This window comes from Lissotriton vulgaris, chromosome 7 (assembly GCF_964263255.1).
Source record: "Lissotriton vulgaris chromosome 7, aLisVul1.2, whole genome shotgun sequence".
Lineage (NCBI taxonomy): Eukaryota > Metazoa > Chordata > Amphibia > Caudata > Salamandridae > Lissotriton > Lissotriton vulgaris.
In genome coordinates, this window is record NC_141695.1 from 677060491 (window position 1) to 677082941 (window position 22451).

At 46.2% G+C, this 22451-nt stretch overlaps 1 pseudogene; it reads left to right on the forward strand.

The window, feature by feature from the left end:
* Positions 1–16159: 16159 nt before the first annotated feature.
* Positions 16160–22451, forward strand: part of LOC147702232 (uncharacterized) — an 87564-nt pseudogene continuing 81272 nt past the window's right edge.

Sequence of the window (22451 nt, forward strand, 5' to 3'; positions counted from 1 at the left end):
TCGGAAGCAAACCAAGCACACAACCATAGGTTAGTACCTGGTGCACAGCCTTCTATGTTAAGTAGAAATTGCCATGCTGAGATGATTATTTTCAATAACAGCTTACAATATTTAGGGCCTGAGTTCTATGCGAGCTAGAATGGCTTAGACCAATGGTCGGAGCCCTCCACCCCACATCGTAATAGGCTGGTCGGATTCCTTTGCGACCAACCGATTTCAATGGGGTGGGTCGGAAGGGAATTCGAATCGATTTTTTGAATGGCCTCCGATGGGCTCAGAGAGCCCGTCCCCAACCCAGAAAACCTGCAGTAACCCCTCGGCCGGCTCTTTCCGGCCGAGGCATTACGATGGCAGATTTCCACTACTTTTCTGTGCCAGCCTTTCCAGCACAGAAAGGCATTGGAAATATGTCTTTGGGGGCCAACAGCAGGGCCCCCATGGGTGCAAGGCCTCCGCATGGTGGCCTAGGGGGCACCTATAGTGCCCCCTGTTTATCCCTGCACCCAATGGCAGACACCTTGAGGTGCCTGCCACAGAGTGCAGGGATGAACTGCACTTCTGCTCTTTGCAGAGAGAGCATACATTCTGTTCGGAATGCATGCTCCCATTGTGAAGTATAGGATTGCGACCAAACCTGGTTCAGTCGCATGTAATGTAATGTAATGTAATTGGTGATTGTATAGCGCGGGTTGCACTCCAGGGAGCATCTTAGCGCTTCAGAGTGTGAGAGAACATGGTGGCGTATTGTTCTTGTGGTGGGAAACCCTTGGTAAAAATGCTAGATCATATTTTTGCATTTTATATCGGGCAAGGTGTAAATCCAGGTCTTAAGCGTTTTTCTGAAAGTAGTTTCTGTGGAGATCTGTCGGAGAGGTGCTGGTAGTGAGTTCCATGCTCTGGACCCCAAGACAGCCAGGGCTTTACCTCCTCTGGTTTTAAGTCTAAACTTGGGAATAGTCAGAAGGTTGCTGCACCATTTGTAATTTATGCCAAACTGTTCTGTTAGTTCCTGCGTATGTGCTATTGCAGTAATCTATGCGAGATGTAATGAGGGCTACTGCCACCGTCTTCCTTGCGGCGAAAGGGATTAGATCAAAACATTTCCTGAGCCCTTTTATTATGTCGAAGCAGGTCCCTGCCACGTCTACTGCTTGTTGTTGAAAGCTCAGGGATGGATCGAATTTTATTCCTAGATTTCGGACAGCGTTGGCTGTATTAGGAGGAACGGTTGCATCTTCTGGCCACCATAGTGCTGGTTTGAAAGTGTTTCCCTTCCCAAACGGTAAGATCTCGGTCTTTCCAGTGTTGCATTTAAGGTGATTTGTCTTCATCCAGTGAAAAGTGGCTTTTAGGCAGTTCTTAAGTCTTGTTTCTGCTTCACTGGTTTCATCCTCCATCACAAGGATGAGTTGTGTATCATCCGCGTACAAGATGGTGGCTATACCGAAGGATGATATGAGGGAAATCAGGGGGGCCAAGTACACATTAAAAAGTGTCGGGCTCAGGCAGGAGCCCTTCGGTACACCTGAATTTATTGGGATCTCTTCTGATTTTAAATGGCCCAGGGTAACCACTTGTTGCCTGTTTGTTTGGAAGTTTTTTAACCATCTCAGTGCCTTTCTAGTTATCCCTGCCGCGGCTAGTCTGTCTGTCAGGATAATAATAATAATAATATGAAATTTATAATGCGCTCAGCTTACCCAGGGGCGTCCCGGCGCAACAGACCAGAAGGGGAGACTCAGCTAATCACTACTGTGGAAACAAGTAGGTCTTAAGAAGTTTCCTAAATGGTAGGATCTTGGGCTCTGAGCGAATCCTGAGGGGCAGAGAGTTCCAAAGAGACGCCACCTGCACCGAGAAACGCCTACCCCCAGAACGAGCTTTTCTTACTCTGGCTGACTGCAGAAGGTGTTTTTGGTCCGAGCGCAGCAGACGTGGGGGTTTATAGGGACGGGCCATATTAGCAAGAATAGGAGGGCCTTTGCCATGTAGAATTTTATGCGCAGTACATAGCGCCTTAAATTTCACCCGCTCCTTCACGGGGAGCCAGTGAAGCGCTCTGAGGGCAGGAGCAGCAGACTGCCTTCTGGGAACATCCATAAGGATTCTCGCAGCTGCATTTTGCACCTGTTGGAGAGTTTTGAAGGTCGCTTCGGGGGCACCGAGAAACAGCGCATTCCCATAATCGAGCCTCGATAGAATGAGGCCACGTATCAACAGCTTCCTTGCTGGATCAGGAAGCAAAGGTAGCACCTTTCGGGCTGATTTCAGTAAGCCAAAGCAAACCCCTGCGGTCTTCCTGGCATGAGTCCTGAAGGACAGATCTTCTTCCAACCATAGGATGGAGTGTGACACCATATCTAACGCCGCGGACAGGTCTAAAAGTATAAGGACTGCTTTTTTCCCTGGTCTAGAGCTGCTCTGAGTGTTTCCGATGAGAATATTAGAGCTGATTCTGTTGAGTGATTTGCTCTGAAACCAGCCTGATTGGGGTGCCAGATGTTATTGGCCTCAAAGAAGGTGGTGAGCTGTTGGTTTACTACTTTTTCTGTGAGTTTACAAAAGGTGGGGAGCAGGGAGATGGGTCGTAGATTAGTGAGGGTGGTTGGGTCTGGTAATGATTTTTTTTGTAAGGGTCTTACAGCTGCCAGTTCCCATTCCTCAGGGACTACTCCCGAAGAGAGTGAGGAGTTGATAATGGTGTTAATAGTAGGATTTACAATTTCCACCATAGTATGGAGGACAAAAGGGGGGCACGGATCTAAAGGAGAGCCTGATTTGATTTTTAGGATTGCTCTCTGCGATTCTTCCAGACTGACTTCCTGAAAGGCGGCTAGTTGGCTAGTCCCACTATTCCTGTTTGGTTGGGGTTCTTCTGAGTGGGGGGGGGGGTGGGAAATCTTTAATGAGTGTCTGTATTTTCTCATGGAAGTATTCCGCTATTTTATTGCACAGGGTTTGGGAGGGGGGAATGTCTCTCTTCATGGTTTTGGGGTTGGTGTATAAATTGACAATATTAAAAATGTCTTTTTGTTTGTTATTGGTGTTTGTTATGGCATTGGTGAAAAAGTCCTTTTTAGTAGTTTTTATCATCCCGTGATAGTGACGGTGGGCCACTTTGTAGCTGAGCTGGTCAGTTGTATCGTAGTTTCAGCGCCAGCTTCGCTCTAGTGCTCTAACCTTCCTTTGTTCCTCCTTTAGGCTTTGGGAGAACCAAGGGGCAGAGGATCTGGGTTTCTTTTTATGTTTTGGTTTAAGTGATGTTTTGTCATTATTTATAGATAGGGCACCCATCCATTTCCTGAAAGACTGGCTATCTTTCTCAGGGTCCTCTACTGATTGTGGTCTGGTTTCTAGTGCCCTAGTTAGGAAACCCGGTAGTCCTGTCAGATTTTTCCAAGTGGGCCTTCCATGGGGGTCACATGGCTTATTTCCAGATGTGTGTGCCATTATCCCTTGGAGTTCAAAAGGGATGTGGCTGTGATCAGACCAGATTAGTTCTTGGGGTGATTTTACATGTAGTGTGTCTAAGTTTGAACATATGCAATCGAGGATATGACCTGCCTTGTGTGTGGGCCTGGTGGTAAGTATGTTGAGGCCTAAGATCTTCATTGTGTCCATAAAGCCTAGGGTAGCGTGGTCTGTGAGGGAGTCTAAATGTATATTTATATCTCCTAAGATCGTGTAGTTGGCTGATTTTAATGCTAGGTCACCTACTGCTTCTCCTAGGCTGTTTGTGAAGTCAGTGGGTGTTCCCGGAGGTCGATATAGTAATGCTCATGAGAAGGTGAAGGAGTCATGCACCTTGAGGGCGAAACCTATACTTTCCGCACCTTTGATAGCTGGAATCGGGAAGGTCAGGCAGCTCAGTGAGTCCTTGTAGACAATAGCTACTCCTCCGCCTCTCTGGAGGGGTCTGTCTTGTCTGGCAATGAGGTACCCCTGAGGGAGGGCGGTTGTTACATCTGGATTACTGTTTTGGGTTAACCAGGTTTCTGTCATGAAAAGACAGTCCAGCTCTCTTTTCACGATTAGGTCAAAGATATGGTGGGCGTGCTTGCCCATAGACCTGACATTGACAAGCCCACAAAGTAGGTTTGTCGTTTTGCTATGATTTAGGGGCCTGTTTGGTTTAGGGTGGCCGAAACTTTTATTCCATATATTGTAACCTCAGAATCTTCCCTGGTTTTCCCTGTTATGTGGTGGAGTGCAGGTGGGTGATTTGGTGTTAAGGCCTAGCAGAGTTTTCCTAGAATACTGTATGAGTTGGACAGGGGGTATGGCCCTGGGCCCGGTCGGGGCGCGGACGGGCGCAGACGGGCTTACCTTTGGCACGCCGTCGCTGTGCCCGTCCGCTGCGCTCCCTGGGAGAAAACGTCATTTTATCCTGTCAATGACGTGTGGGCGGGGAGGGGCCAAGCACTCGTCAGCTCCTCCACTTGGAAAATGGTGGGAGCCCAAGCAGCGCCTACTCGGCTGCTATGTGGGTAGAGAGGGGCACAGGTGATAATAGACTCTGGCTCTGGGCGAGTCTTTCTAATTCCTAATTCCTGGGCTGGATCCGACGACAGGAGATCGTTCGGTTCCAGTTCCCAACCAATGTCCGGCCGACATCGGAATCGGCCCCTTTGTATGCAGTTTGTAGAAACTTTGCCCTGCAGGAAACTTTTTCTGCAGCACCAAAATACGTATGTGGATGATAATGAACACAAGTATTCATCTTGGAGGTATTCTCACCCTCTTGTTCCAATCGTTTTATCTAATCTGTTAATGTACTTATGTGCATATTGCAAAATACCAAGGCACAGATGATCGAATAGAATATGAGGCCCCAACAATGTTGAGTGTTACTCAGTACGATTGATAAGTTTTTTATCAAAAAATTGTTGCTGCCGCTTTTTTAAAACAAACCTATTCCACTGTTTGTGTGATGATGCCCAGGATGGGCTTAGAGATATCAGTTTATCAGCAGTGTTGCACCTTTAATGGGAGATAGATGTTAACTAAAAGGCTTTGGATATGAGCACGGTCACTAGAAGTTTGCACAGTTCCTAGCGACCCACATGAAGCCACATTTCTACATCATTGTTAAGAAGAACAGATGGAGAGTAATGCCACACAACTATTAGATAAAACGATCGGAACAAGAGGGTGAGGATACCTCCAAGATGGCCGCCGCTTGTTGATATTTTGTCCACTGTTTATTTTCATGTTTTCACTTGTATATAATGCACAAGACATCTTCTATGTTGATTACCATGGCAATATGTTTTTTGTTTATTTAAAGCTGTATGAGTAAAGTTATGAGTTGACACTGACGAAGGCGGAAACGCTGAAACGCGTTTGTCAAACTGGCTGCAGAAGCACGAAATAAATAATTTGGAACTGCTTTAAACCCCGATGGATGGCTTTTTTTCGTGCACTCGAGTAAATTGGTTTGTTGGAATCACAGACCAGGGTTGGGAGTGTAACTGCACGTCTCACCACGCGCCGAGGAAGCACCCGTAACAAGTGGAGCAACGACTGGTGAAAGTGCGTTGAGGAATATATATATATATATATATATATATATATATATATATATATATATATATATATATATATATATATATATTACCTACTGGCGATAGCCAGTAGGTATATATAGTTAGAATTTTTTCTCTATGGGACTTTTGAAAATTCTATGTCTAATAACTTTGGCGTTTGTGGCTGAAATTTTCAGGAAAATGGCACATTTTGATTCTGAGCAGCCCCTGAAAATTTAGGGGGGTTTCGTCAAGGGGGGGCTGAGAAAAAAGGGGGGTCCCAAAACGCGTTTTTTCCATTCATTTTTCCATAGGGCGGTTGGACTCACTTTTAGCTCGAACGGCTGAATGGATTTGCACGAAACTTGGCAAAATTGTAGGGACTGTTAGCCCGATGTGCCTTTGCTAGGTCTCAATATATGTGCTCCAGTAGTTTTTGAGAAATTAACGTTCAAACCAAGATATATATCTGTAACAGCGCTCTGGGCAGCGATCCGGTCCGCTTACTTTTCGCTTATCGGAACTTTGTGCGCAGAAAGCTGATTGGCTCTCCGGTGTCTGTCAACATTCTAAACAGTCCGGAGCGGACGCCATCTTGTCTCTCGGTAGGATCGAGAGAGAAGAAGAGGTGGAAAACGAAAGGGGAATTTAACGAAAGGGGGCAAGGTATCCCCCTCTTGACCCCCTAGGAATGTTGTTGGAGTTATTAAAGGGTCCCGTGGGGAAAATAAAAAAAAAATGATTTTTCACGGTAGAAGCGCGGCCGCGAACTGGTAGCGAAACGGGAATTCGCCATTTTGTGCTTCGTTAATTAAATTACTAGTTATAAGTGGGTGCGGGAGACGTATCCTAATCCCCTATGTTTCCTGAGGGTGGCTGAGGAGGCTGATATATGTTGATACATCTCTTCCAGCGACTGTGCGTGAGCTTTTTTTTTTTTTTGCTGCGTGACAGTCCGGAGCGGCCGCCATCTTGTCTCTCGGTAGGATCGAGAGAGAAGAAAAGGTGAAAAACTAAGGGGGAATTTAATGAAAGGGGGCAAGGTATCCCCCTCTTGACCCCCTAGGAATGTTGTTGGGGTTATTAAAGGGTCCCGTGGGGAAAATAAAAAAAAAATGATTTTTCACGGTAGAAGCGCTTCACGGGCCGCGAACTGGGCCGCAAAGTGGTAGCGAAACGGGAATTCGCCATTTTGTGCTTCGTTAATTAAAGTACTAGGTATAAGGGGGTGCGGGAGACGTATCCTAATCCCCTATGTTTCCTGAGGGTGGCTGAGGAGGCTGATATATGTTGATACATCTCTTCCAGCGGCTGCGCCATCTTGCCTTTTTTCGAATGCCACAATTTTGTCGTGCACGGCAGCCATTTTAGATGCCAGGCTGGTCCCAGGCTATCACCTAACCCTGCGGATGTAGTTTATGGCCCCAGCTGTAGAGAATTCAGACATGCCAATCCTCCTGATTCAGGCGTGTGAGTACTGATTTCAGTGCTAGTCTCCCGCCTCCCGATTTCTGCAAGCAAAAACCCGGGGGCATATTACGAACAACTAGCGATAATTTTTGTCTCTAACTTGTTTAGAGACAAAAATTATCGCCGCACATCGGCGATTTTTATCGCAGATAAACCTTGCTATTATCGCAGAAAAGTCAGCGATATTCATGTATTATCGATCTAATGCTCTTAGCCATGTTATCCACCTCCCATTGGATAACATGGCTAAGAACTGCTCAGGGCAGGTGTTAGATTTTGGAGATATTCGCGCTTGGCGCGAATATCTCCAAAAGTTGGTAATAGAAGGTAGCGATGTTAGGGACTGTTTCCAGTCGCTAACATCTTGGCACGCCACTTTGCATGTCATTAGTGATAAGTATCACTGACATGCAAAGCGGGGCCCAAGATGGTCGCTATCTCCTTTTAGCTGTCACTAACTGGTGTTAGCGACAGCTTGGTAATAGGGAAATAATTTTATCTCCGCTTTCATGGCTTTTAAAGCCAAAAAAGCGGAGATAAACCCCCTTGATAATATGCCCCACGATTCCTTGGGGGTTTCAGCTGACAGGGCTTGGTATTGTGTTACATGGTAATTTTTCCATGAAACGTCAGAGGGTCGATGCAGGGGTTCTAGAAGAGGTGATAAACCATTTAAGCCTCATGAACAAGCGCATGGTCTTTTAAAGATTTGTGAAGTACTCGGGGCGGCGGTGTGTGTGTGCCCTCTTTCAGGAGCGGGCGGGGGGGCACTGCCAGCAACTTGCCAGGTCAGGTAGTGTTCAACACGTGCATCACCCTTTCTCTGCCTGCTATTGCGCTCCATGCTTCGGAAAGGTAAGAAAAAGAACGTGCATTTGAGTTTGAAATGTCCGATCCTGCAGCAGCACACTTCCAAAGCCCACACATGACAATAACCCGATTCAAGGCCCCATTCACCCGTTTTTTAAAAAATAGATAACACTCCAACAAAGTAAGGTTATAAAACTTTATTAACTACTAACTTTAACGAACGGAACAAAAACTAAAAACATTTAAACATTTCTCAACACAAAAAGCAACAATGGTTAGAAGCTGTCTTTTGTGCGAATAGTCCCAAGGCAGCACAACGTGCAGAGTTCTGGACGGCACCCAGGTGATGTCGCCTGGGTGCCGCACTGGTTTAGGGATCCTACAATGCTGCTCCGAAAATTGGCGTGGGGCGTCCCGGGTGGGGCGGGGGAGGCCTCGTCAGTAGCGGTCTGTTGTGCGAATAGTCCCAAGGCAGCACAACGTGCAGAGTTCTGGACGGCACCCAGGTGATGTCGCCTGGGTGCCGCACTGGTTTAGGGATCCTACAATGCAGCACAGAAAAACAGCGTGGGGCGTCCCGGGTGGTGCGGGGGGAGGCCTCGTCAGTAGCGGTCTGTGTCCAGTGTCACATGGCTGACACAACATGTACGACAGGCACCCAGGTGATGTCCAGTAAACTGCCGCACTGGTTTTGGTATCCTACAATGCTGCTCCGAAAATTGGCGTGCGGCGGCCCGGGGGGGGGCGTGGGGGAGCCGGCGTGAACGGGCCTCCCCAGGTGGCGGCCATCTAGCTGAGTTGCGCTCGCTCTTGCGGCCACAGCGTCTCGCTCACCATGTTGTTGAGTTGCTCCCACTCTTGCAGTGCAGCGATAGGCGGCTGCCACATGGCTCTTAAAATGGCGGACAGCTCCTCGGTTTTAGGCCTGGTCCACTGAAATGGTCCTGGGACACTTTGGAACTCGGACGCTTGCCTGCTAGGGCTTGGGCTCCATTCTCGAAAAGCGTCCCCTCAGCCGTGAAGATTGTACAAAAGTCTTGGGGGCCCCCGACTCCCGCAGGCTTCCGGTGGGGAGCGGCTGCCATGATTGCTCGCGGAATGACCACGACGGAGCCACGAGATGGTGGTGCTCTCATGCTGACGCCAGCTTCAGTCTGAATGATCCAGAAACAAGGTGGGGCTTTCATCGTTTGGGAAAAAAAAATGTTCTAAACCAATGAAAAGTGTTATTTTTAGGTCATATGACCAAGCCTTCCATCTTTAGGAAACCAAAAGTAAAATGAACCAATGAAAAGTTTTATAAACAAGTCACATGACCTGTTATGCGGCATAGGGCTACAAAAAGCGTAGAAAATCCGTTGGCACGTGAGGCGGCGTCAGTAGCGGACCGATGTGCGAATAGGCCGAAGGCAGCACAACGGGCCGAGATCCGGATGGTACCGAGGTGGTGTCCAGCAAATTGCCGCACTGGTGTGGCCATCCTACAATGCTGCGCCGAAAGACGGCGTGTCCAGCTGAGTTGCGGTCACTGTTGCGGTACAGTGACTCGAACGCGCCGAGATCCGGATGGCACCGAGGTGGTGTCCAGCAAATTGCCGCACTGGTGTGGCCATCCTACAATGCTGCGCCGAAAGACGGCGTGTCCAGCTGAATTGCGGTCACTGTTGCGGTACAGTGGCTCGAACGCGCCGAGATCCGGATGGCACCGAGGTGGTGTCCAGCAAATTGCCGCACTGGTGTGGCCATCCTACAATGCTGCGCCGAAAGACGGCGTGTCCAGCTGAATTGCGGTCACTGTTGCGGTACAGTGACTCGAACGCGCCGAGATCCGGATGGCACCGAGGTGGTGTCCAGCAAATTGCCGCACTGGTGTGGCCATCCTACAATGCTGCGCCGAAAGACGGCGTGTCCAGCTGAGTTGCGGTCACTGTTGCGGTACAGTGAGTCGAACGCGCCGAGATCTGGATGGCCCCGATGTTGTGTCCAGCAAGTTGCCGCACTGGTGTGGCCATCCTACAATGCTGCGCCGAAAGTCGGCGTGGGGTGCCCCGTTGGCTTATGAGGTGATGTCAGTAGTGGACCGATGTGTGAATAGGTCGGAACCAGCACAAGGCACCAAGATCCGAATGGCAAGTCCTGGATGTTGAGTGCCTCAGTTGAGAGTTCTGAGCAGTGCTTGTAAGACTGTCTGAAGCTTATTTGCACCTGCTGCAGCTTCACTAGGTCCGGCGGAACTTTTTTCCTTTTCCTTTCTGCTTCTTTTCCTACAATGCGTTTCATCTGAAGACACGACCAGGTCCCTGAATGTGTGCAGGGGGACGCTATTGATTGAATGAAAATGGCGGCTTGACACAAAGCTGACTCAAGCGTTACTGTTGGTGCTATACAGACAAAAATTGGTTTTCAGTTTGTACATTCTTCAGGTTTTTTTTTTCCATCCAAGTCTGATTGAGAGTTTGTAGAAAAATGGCTTCAGATTTTCCACATACTACTCTTCAACATTCTTCCTAAATGTAACAATGTGAAACTCACTAGGAGAACGGCTGTTTCTGTTTCCTTTCAAAATGCTGCCACCAATATTTTCTGAATGGAAGACACCATCTTGTAGCATAAAGGGCCGAAAGGGGTTCTGGTCTGGCCGATGGTTGGTGGAGACATTTTGACTATATCTTGGACCTGCCCGGCCTCGCCCAAAATGGCGCCGGTATAAATGGGACTCGTAACTCCTTGCCCGCAAATGTATATCTAGAAAATGTTATTGTAAGTGGCCCTGTCGTATTTTAATCACAAAAATGTACGTCCACCGATTCCGCAACTGTTAGACACCTTTGTTCTTGTCACCTAATGGCCCGCTCGTTACGTTCTTCTACAGTGTAAATGTCTCCTCATCATATACGATTTCAGTTTGCTCCGTGGCCGGCCCACGTGGTTATAGGCCCGTATTTGTATACTGACATTTTCACAATAAAGGTTTTTAAAACAAAACACGGTAGTAGTATTTACATTTGTAAAGTTTTTACTTTTAGTGACTGTTTTCGAATCAGTAAAAGGCAAGTGAAATAAAGCAGTCCAATTACATGACGGCTAAAAGGTATAATATGTAGGAACGCAGTAAAGATAAATGGTCAAGGGCAGTTGTGTTTTTCATGTCTGCAACATAAAGTTATCGATAAGAATCTGATAATCAGGCGTATCGGCGACTAAGACAGCAGGCCGAATCTCTTTTACTCAACGGCTCCATCATGGAAGGAAGAAACGCCCTTTTTCTCGAAAAAGGAATATATTTTACTTGCAAGACAGTTGTAAATTTTCCGGGAAAGTACATTAGCCTGGAATATTATAACATATGTTTGAAAAAAAAATATTGTTCGAAAATAATAAAAAGCGTAATTTTTAGGTCATATGACCAAGCTTTTCATCATTAAATTAACAAAAGTAAAATGAACCAATGAAAAGTTTTATTAACAAGTCACATGACCTGTTATGCTTACGTTACCCGCTGCGCGCCGCGCCTCGGATCACTTCCGGGTGCGCTAACGCGGCGTGTCATAAAACGCATTACGCGACAACGTAGGTCAAGAATATAGTCTAAATGTCTCCACCAACCAGCGTTCAGAACACAACCCCTTTCAGCAGTCCAAAAAGTTCTGTTAAATGACAACAGAGGGGACAGGCAACAAGAACCATTAGTCAAAGAGGGGAGGGCAAGTTCTTCTCTTCCGGGTCATGTTGGGGCGCTACCGGAACTGATCGAATTGGTAGTCTATAGTGTTTCTGGATGTTTCAGACTAAAGCTGGCGTCAGCATGAGACCACTACCATCTCGTAGCTCCGTCGTGGCCATTCCACGAGCAATCATGGCAGCCGCTCCCCACCAGAAGCCTGTGGGAGTCGGAGGCCCCCAAGACTTTTGTAGAATCTTCACGGCTGAGGGGACGCTTTTCGAGAATGGGACCCAAGCCCTAGCAGACAAGCGTCCGAGTTCCAAGGTGTCCCAGGGCCATTTTAGTGGACCAGGCCCAAAACCGAAGAGCCGGCCGCCATTTTGAGAGTCCTGTGGCAGCCGCCTATCGCTGCACCGCAAGAGCGGGAGCAACTCAACTACATGATGATTGAGACGCTGTAGTCTCAAGAGCGGGCGGTAAACAGCTGAATGGCGGAAGAGGCACAGTGTAGCAAAAGCGGGCGGAATGGCAACTAAAACGATAAAGGGGCGCCCCACTACAGCTTGTCTTCAGGTCAAACGGATTGTGGGACAAGGTCCAGAATTGAAGAGTCATCAAAAGGCAAAAAGTTCCGCCGGACCCCGGGAGCCGGCCGCCTATGTCGGGGGCGATCTCAGGCTACACCAGTGCTATAAGACTTGGGGAGGGTGTCGGAGCCAAGCGTCTTCTCCGAGTCCATGGCCATCACACCGCCCCTCAGGGGCCTCCGTCAAGCTGTTTAGGAAGGTAACATATCACATTGTTTTCTAATGCAGTCAGGTCCACAAACGACACTCACTTACTTTGAGAATAGTGAAGCTGCAGTAGGTGGAAATAAGCTTCAGACAGTGTTACAAGCACTGCTCAGAACTCTTAACTATGGCACCCAACATCCAGAACTTATGCTATTTGAGAATGGTAGTGACATCGAAGCATCTCAGGGACCAAAACCATTAACGTACTTTCACGTATGAAAATCTTACTTGGGGAGGGGGCAGGAGCGAAGCGCCCCCTCCCAGTCAGCGCCACCACACCGTATGTTGAAAATCTGAAGCCATCGTTCTACAAAGTCAACCAAACTTGGATTGAAAAATCTAGAAAAATGTACAAACTGAAAACCAGTTTTGGTCTGCATAGCATCAGTAGCAACGCTTGAGTCAGCTTTGTGTCAAGCCGCCATTTTGATTCAACAAAGCACAGGCATTGAAAAAGGCTGAAATTCAGAACTCTAAACTATGGCACCCAACATCCAGGAGCTTGCCATCCGGATCTTGGAGCCTTGTGCTGTTTTCGATCTATTCACACATCGGTCCACTACTGACATCATCTTATAAACCAACGTTATGTAAATAGTTTTTTAATAAAATGTTTTACCCTGTTTCTTTGCTGGTGTGTTGTCTATATTTTTAATATTTGCATAGGGTTTGTCGTTATTTTGTGCGGGATGGGTGATGGAGCCGAGCTGTCTTGTAGCCCTCATGGTGTGGAGCTCAGTTCATCTCACTATTTTCGTATTTCTCATGAAGGGTTGTTCCTAATATTTCTATTTTAGCGAGGTCAAAAAGAGATCCAATTAGTGGCCTACTGATTTTGCTCGATTACTTTTATTTTTTTACACGATTTTTCACTATCTGCAAAGACTAAACAGAGTATTGCGACTTTGTGCTTGTTTGTAAATAGAGAATGATCCAAAGAGAACCAATTCTAAAACAGTAAATGCTTGGACAACAATCAATCAAATGGAGAGACAAGGAGGCACAACGGATTACAACGGGGGTAAAGGCCTGCGTTAACTACCCTTCAGTATCTGCAAAGAGAGAGTACTACTAAGACAAAAGAGGGGAGGGGGGGGGGGGTGCAGCGTTCAAAGCACATCAGCGTGCATAAATACGAAAATGTTTTTATCTATCACGTACTTGACATTTTAAAGCTTTTCATATTTGCTATTAAAAAACCAATGAAATTCACAGAAAAAACCATAGGTTATAGTGGATATATAGTTAGGAATTTGCATTTACAAAACCTTGAAAATTCAATGAAAAAACCATTGGTTTTAGGCCATATATAGTTAGGAATTAGCATTTACAAAACCTTATTTTACTCGCATAAAACCATTGAAATTCCATATATAGTTAGAAGCGCTAACTATATATCGCGCACCCGCAATCCACTGCTGATGATGTCACATATTACATCATTCATGACATGGTCAGTGACATCACTGATGACATCACTGATGACATCTCAAATGACATCACTGATGACAACTCAAATGACATCACTGATGACATCTCAAATGACATCACTGATGACATCACTGATGACAACTCAAATGACATCACTGATGACATCTCATTTGTCATCACTGATCACATCACTCATGTGATAATACAATGAACCTCTTCAGACTCTAATATAACCTTACATACACTCAGTATAAACAGACACTCACAGACTGTCACTCATCCATGGAGTTACTCACACACCTAGTCAGTCATGCAAAGAATCAATCACACCTCCATTTCCTCAACTATAAAGTTATACACATCTTACTTATTCAAACATATAATAACACATATTTATTCTCTTATATAATCCCTGATACAAGCTCACAGTGATCGATACAGCCACTCACACATTCACTGGCTCTTATGTTCAGTTATTTATATATCTCAACTCTCACATGTATTGTGTTTTACATACGTACTTACTTGCACATGTAGCAATGAGAAATCCATTCACTCACCAACACACCCATGCATAGTCAACCGCCCATATAGCTGTTTCCACATGCACTCTTGAACTCATACTCCTAGTGAATCAACTGCTTACACATCTATGCACAGAGTCACGCACCTCCCAGCCACCCACACACACACTCAGCCTCCCATTCAAATACTTGGGCAACCAATCAATAACCCATATGGCCACTCTTATAGCTACTGATCAACACATGCAGTAGCTTACACAACAACAAACATACTGATGCACAAATTAAGACAGTTTAGTCACTAACCCATGCACTCAGTGAGACACATTTAATCACTCACTCATACAGTCAGTCATGCACCTACTAAATTCTTCATCCAGACACTTATACATCCACTCATTCTTCAATATGTGAAACATATTTAAACTTTACAGACACATACAATCACTGGATGTTGTGATCAGTGATGTCATCAGTGATGTCATTTGAGATGTCATCAGTGATGTCATCAGTGATGTCACTGACCATGTCATGAATGATGTAATATGTGACATCATCAGCAGTGGATTGCGGGTGCGCGATATATAGTTAGCGCTTCTAACTATATATGGAATTTCAATGGTTTTATGCGAGTAAAATAAGGTTTTGTAAATGCTAATTCCTAACTATATATGGCCTAAAACCAATGGTTTTTTCATTGAATATATATATATATACATATACATATATATATATATATATATATATATATATATATATATATATATATATATATATATATATATATTGAGTAACCACTATGTAATATGATCCTATATTGCCGTAGTCAGGTTCTAAGCTTAAGTGGTTTGTAAATGCCACCAGAAACTCAAGATAACTACAGTAGACCATTTTACACATTAGTCCTTACATATATTTTGGAACCGAATGAATGTTTATTTTGTGTGCAGAAAAAGGAACAGAAAAGTAATTAAGTAGGTAAGACTGTATAGTTGTAAAAAAAAAAAATATTACTTTCTTAAAAACAAAGTAACTGATTTAGAGTTTGGTAGATAAGAAACTATCGCAACTGCAAAGGAGCACCATCTTTGCCAAACCCTCAGTCCACCGACGTAGTTTAAACGTGGGCGGACCTTAAATATGTCAGTGATGGAGCCTACGACAGCTCCATCGTTGACATACTCCTGAATGCAGGCCATTGGATTTTGGCCATTCAATGGCCCTTCCACTTTCTCTGCCATGAAACACCTGGCAGTCAAGGGACAGTGAAACCATTTAAATGACCACACACAATAGGAGACAACTCCCATGATGTGGGGGGGTTCATATTTATTATTTTTTCAAAAACAAAATTCCTAGGGATGACAGTTTCTGTCAATGTTAAGAGATGTCGGCAGTGCTGGGGGACAGCTATCAATTTGGTGGATGAATACTTCCTCAGAGCAAAAAGAACAATTGATGGACAGAATGCAGACATTGTCATACATTCTCCCCAGTAAAGAGATCTGGGCCGAAATCCATTGTTTTTTGCTTACCATGCCATTCTAGTTTGGACCCATCTATATGCAAATCAGTCTTGACCCTGCACCCAATGGGTACAGTCCAGCCCGAACTGCCAGCTCTGGTCCTCCCTGGACTGGAAACAAGCATCCTAGGACCGGTTTCGGGCTTTCAGCCCTCATTAGCCAGGATAGCTTGACTCCAGTGGCATGGAGAGCACGGGACTCATTGGCCTTTGACAGACACACAAAAGAATGTACTAAACAAAGGACTGGGTTTTGTGCCTACGCAGAAACCTGATATCTTCAAATTGAATATGGAACTTCAGGACTTCACACGAAAACTAAAATTACAAGCCTTCTTTCGAGTCAAACCACCTATCACAGAAACAACAGACACTGGCTTAAAACTGAAGTCGACATTTACCCCCCAGACTCCGCAATGCCAGTTGAAATCCTTACCTTTGAGAAAGCTATCATCACTGAGGTTAACAAATTAAATGCAAGGGATAACAATTTCTTCCACAATACCAGTGGCGACGAACAAAATGCTATCAGAGAACTAACTAACAACAAAGAGTTAATCATAAAGCCGGCAGACAAGGGCGGAGCCATCGTCCTACAAACCGTAGACGCTTACAACACTGAATGTATGCGCCTTCTGTCGGACCAGCGAAACTATAAAATCCTTTTGGAAGACCCTACTGAAAAGTTAGGCATCAGGGTTGGGGTTATGGTAGAGGAGGGTCTAGCTCACGACTGGTTGAGCAAAAAAGAAGCGGAGTTTCTACAACAACCCTCACCACTAGTCCCATACTTCTACAGCATCCCCAAGATCCATAAAAACATCATCAACCCACCGGGAAGACCCATAGTATCAGGGATCGGCTCCATCCTTGAGCCACTTTCTAAGTTTGCTGACGCCTTCCTACGCCCTCTGGTACAGTCCACCAACACCTACCTGAAAGACACGAAGTCAGTCCTACAACTACTTGAGGAGAAAACTTTTGACCCAACGAAACAACTCATGTTGAGCCTTGACGTGGAGAGTTTATACACAAGTCTACCACATGAAGAGACACTCCAAATCATTGAGGAAGTACTTTTTACCAACTTATGGAAGTACCAAACTCCACGCGACTTAGTGCTCGAATGCATCTCCCTGGCACTACAACAAAACTTTTTCCAGTATAAGTAGACAATTTACCTACAGACTCACGGCACCAGTATGGGCAGTACATTTGCTCCAAGTCTAGCTGGACTATACGTCCACTACCTAGAGCAAAACAAGATACTGCATACGGACAACCCATTCAGACCCCACATCAATACCTGGAAAAGGTATATTGATGACGTCTTCATCATTTGGGACAGTGATTAAGAAACTGCATCCAAGTTTGTGAACTGGCTAAACAACCAAAATGCATATTTAAAATTCACAAGCACGATCTCAAACCAAGCCATGGTGTTCCTAGATCTCAATATCTATTCTGAAGGTGACAGACTTAAGAGCACCACACACTTCAAACCAACAGCCAGGAACTGCCTTCTGAGCTATGATAGCTTCCATCCCAGGCATCTAAGGGAAAATCTGCCGTATGGACAATTTTTGCGATTGAGACGCAATTGCACAGAACTGAGCCAGTTTCAGACACAAGCTGGGGACTTGAAAAAGAAATTGATGCAAAGACAATACCCCACAAGGATCATTGACAAGGCGATGAAGAGAGCCAAGAACAACCATAGGGATGCACTCTTGGAAGATAAACCACAGAGTAAAGATGAAAACAAAAGACTAATATGCGTCACGACCTACTCCACAGTGTCCAATGAGGTGTCCAGAATTATAAACAAACCCTAGAGGATACTGAACTGTGGTAATCTGAATCTAGAGAAACCGATGCATGCACACCGCAGAGGTAGAAACCTGAAAGATTTACAGGTCCACACAAGACCCAAACAGAATCTCGTGACGAGGCAGACCACAATTGGGCTCCAAGGACATTTTCCCTGTGGCAATTGTAGCAGTTGCCATCTCACGCAGAAAAGCAACACCTTAACATTCAGAAATGGTACAAGTTGGGAACAACGACAATTTACAAATTGCAATACGAAGAATGTTGTATACATGATCACATGCCCATGTGGTTTAGAATATGTAGGCATGACCACAAGGCCTGTAAAAACGAGAGTGGGCAAACACAAAAGTCAACCACTAAAATGGCATCCCATTACTTGGAAAAACAACACTGTGTGAATGATTTCCGATGGACTATAATCGAACACATGCCATCGGAAAAGGGCCTTTTCCAGAAAGAACAACGATGGGTGTTCCGTCTGGGCACACACACCCATGGTCTAAATGATGAAGTTCCCTGGAGCCAGTTGTCCAATTTACATTAATTCGGCTAGAAACCCAACATCCTCTGCAGGCTCACTATTAACGTGTTACCTAAAGGACCTTGATGGCCCTCTCTACTTTATGTTTACATAAAAAGCAACCAAACACACTGTAGTGACATTCCAGCGATGCAGTATTATAAACAAAAGAACACCAGTGTTGCACAGTGAAGCTACATGTCCTGTTTCCTGTAAAGGGGGTCTAGAAATCTATGAACATTTACAGGTCTAATGAAATCGTTTTCCATTAAGACTGCGTAAATACATCACTGCAATAACTCATCAGAAGGCATACTCGCGCTGCACCATGATTAGCGTCTCTGTATTAAACCACATTGAGAAAGTCACGCATGCGCATTAGAGACTTCCTACGAACAGGCACAGACGCGTCTCGAACACGCATGCACCTCTCAGACCTCCACACGCTGAAGTAACTACTATGCACACGCGTGCGCACATCAATCTACTCCCGCGCATGCGCACCTCTAGCCGTCCTCACTACAGCGAGGCCGAATACTTACGCGAACCGGACATACCTAATAAGGAGTGTCAATTAACCAGTCAGCAAACGGATTACCCATGTATGGGTTTAGAGCGCATCCGCCAATTAGCCTATGACCAGCAAATTTATTAAGGAATTCGAGTATAAAAATGACAGGGCGAGCTCCCACAGCCATTACCAGCGGAGCAGCATAAGGGGTAGCACGGAGGTAAATTCGTCCCGAGCCTGTGAGTATTGGGTAAACATACAAAAATACCATTTCCCACCCAAACAGTGAGTACAAAATACTGAAACCGAGTTTTTGTCCATCTAGATTGCGAATTTAGCAACAAAACCCCAAAGTTCTTGAAATGCTCATGAAGCAAGAAAACCTTACACAATGAGTATGACCAAAGTGCTTCTTTTAATTCTATGTGTGTTATTTTTGTTGTGTGTCTTGTGTGTCTTTTTCCTCTACAGGATCAATGCATCATTGGTGCTCCAGGTGACTGCACCTGTTTGAGCCACCCTAATCAGGGCAACCAAATTTATTTTCTTTTTTGGTTTTTGTTCTTTCAGGTCATGCAACTGCATGGACTAATACCGCTGTAGGCACATTACAGACTTAGTTTACCATTATATCACTGTAAATAGTCTTTCACTTTTAGTTAGTTACACATTATATAGAAAAACGTGAGTAAGGTGGGGAAGTTGTGCCCCTGTCCTGAAGAAGGAGCACAAGCTCCGAAACATGTCGACGCACACCAGAGGTACTGTCCATAGTTACGACAGCTAACTACCTCAAACTGCACTTCTTTTATTAGTACCAACCCGAGGTTGTGAATAAAGTTTTTTCCTGATACCTACGAGCCAGGTACTTTTTAAACTTTCACCATATCCCACCACTCACATTAAAAATACCCTACCACTTCCACCACACACACCACACACACTACACATAGTCTATACTTTCAGTGCTCCCGCGTAGTCGTAGGTCGTAGCACGCCGCATCCCGTTAGAGGGGTGCGAGGACCCCAATGATGAAGCATGACACCAAGGGGCCTGTTGGTGTGTGAGGGGTATTTTACAAAACACTGAGTGTCCCCACATCTGTGGTCTACACTCTCCCAGTCCACTGTGAGTAGGATTCCTTTTGTTTATGTAACAGTGCCCGTGGAGTAAGAATCCTATCTCTGTACTCTACCTCCCTTCTGTTGTTATTTTGCATCAGCACAGTTGCCTGTGAGTAAAAGGTAAAGTACAGCAATGTCGCTGCAGGTTAGGTCTGCGGTGCATTGACTCTGGGGGCCCACTTGTCAACTCTATGTCTCTGTTGGCGAGCAGGTAGTACCTTTGAAGTAAACAGCTGTCTTAGATTTATCAAGAACCACGCATGCCATTATCACGCATGCCTTTACCACGCCTTCATTACCAATCATATGCCTTTACCACACAACTGTTTACCATACTTATGCCTTTACCATGTGCAGGCAAGTGTACAAGGTGATGCTGAGATGCATGTGACAGAGACAGGGTAGAGTGCACGACCAAAGAGCTGTGTTGGAGGTGTATGGTCGAGGAAGGAAAAGCTTGCAACGGTCTGCTACTCTGACCGTTGCTGTGGTTGCCTTCCTTTTACCTGGACCCTTCTCAGCAGAAGCAGCACCTCGCCGGACCCGCTCCGCGGGTCCCGCTTCGCCGCGTGGTGCGAGGAGCTGTGTGCTTCAGGGGCGCTGTATCTCAGGAACTGACACCGGATTGGGCAAGTGAGGTCAGGCAGGCACAGGGCTGCGAGCGGACCGGCAGGGACTCCAACTACCAGGAGCCCCTGCGTGCTGGTCAACCCTCAACACCTGGGTCGCTCTCCCTGTTCGCCACGCCCCCTGCCCCAGCAGTGGTAAAAACAGCCTTTGGAAGATCGTCGTGGGATTCTCTGCTACTCTGACCGTTGCTGTGGTTGCCTTCCTTTTACCTGGACCCTTCTCAGCAGAAGCAGCACCTCGCCGGACCCGCTCCGCGGGTCCCGCTTCGCCGCGTGGTGCGAGGAGCTGTGTGCTTCAGGGGCGCTGTATCTCAGGAACTGACACCGGATTGGGCAAGTGAGGTCAGGCAGGCACAGGGCTGCGAGCGGACCGGCAGGGACTCCAACTACCAGGAGCCCCTGCGTGCTGGTCAACCCTCAACACCTGGGTCGCTCTCCCTGTTCGCCACGCCCCCTGCCCCAGCAGTGGTAAAAACAGCCTTTGGAAGATCGTCGTGGGATTCTCTGCTACTCTGACCGTTGCTGTGGTTGCCTTCCTTTTACCTGGACCCTTCTCAGCAGAAGCAGCACCTCGCCGGACCCGCTCCGCGGGTCCCGCTTCGCCGCGTGGTGCGAGGAGCTGTGTGCTTCAGGGGCGCTGTATCTCAGGAACTGACACCGGATTGGGCAAGTGAGGTCAGGCAGGCACAGGGCTGCGAGCGGACCGGCAGGGACTCCAACTACCAGGAGCCCCTGCGTGCTGGTCAACCCTCAACACCTGGGTCGCTCTCCCTGTTCGCCACGCCCCCTGCCCCACCCTTTCCTCTTTATTAGTTTACAACAACCCCGCTGCGCGGGAGCGCGCGGGAGGGCGCCGGGAGAAGCCCGGGACAAGGGCGGGACCGTCTGTGGCCGTCCGGGGCCGCAGGAGGCCGGGCTGGGCCATCTCTCTTACAAGCCCCATTTAACATCTATCCCAGTAAGTGACATACACTTTTTTGCATTATTCTGTAACCATTATGGCAATGACTGCTAATACAAGCCCTGCAATCAGCAATGTGATGCCTCTTTCTACGGAGCCTGGTCCGCTGGCCATTGGTCCCCTTGACAAATTCTTTTTTAATCGCTCATTGACAATAGACAAAGAACTAACTTTGGCTGAGAAGCGTGCCGAGCGCAGGTTATCCATCGAAATACTTAAGAACTCTACAGACAAATTTCCAAATGTAGCCTACCCCACTTTGGTAACCCCTTTATCATCAGTGAACCTCCCAGTTACATACGAACACCGTGAGGCTCAGGGTGACAAAGTAAACAAGAGTGTTGTGGCAGATGCAAATAATTCTTGTGGTAGCATATCCCACACATCACCGCACTCTGATTTGGGTCTTCAGGCTACATTGACCAATTCCAATACTGGATCCAAAAGGAAACGTCCAGCTTCCGTAAAAAAATGTAAAAAGATGGTCAGACCTCCACAAAAATTCAGGAAGCTACATAAACCTGTCAACATCGGGAGGGCAGTCAATGAACAAGTCCAAAGTACAGGAAGTGTAATACCAACAATTCCTGTATCCCAGGATAATCAAGACAAAGAGGACATTTCTTGTTCTGCTGCCAATGTACTGAGTAATGAAAATGTTGTGTCTTTTAAAAATGTGCTTCCAGAATTGGAAAAAATGTTTAAACTGCTACTTACCCCCATTGAGGATAGAATTGCTAAGCTCACAGATAGGTTGAACCACTTTGAGCAGACAACTTTAGACAATTTCTATTCTATAAAATCCCTGATTAAAGTAAGTAGGGTGGAAACAAACTCGAACCCCCAGGTTGTAAATAACCCTCATGTACAGGACAAGGGTAGGAATCCCCGAAATGGCTCCCCTTTACCTCCCAAACAAAATAAACTTCCAGCCAAAGCCACTGCAAAAACTGTAGATAGGGCTGAGAGAGTGACTGCGGGTTCTGAACCATCGCAGTCGATTACAACACATCCTTCACAGCCCATATTAGCCCAGACACAAAACCAACCGGCAGTTGCAGACGCTGTGGTCACTTTGTGTCAGCAAGTGGGTAAAGCACCAACACCAGTAAACGTAACCAACAATACAT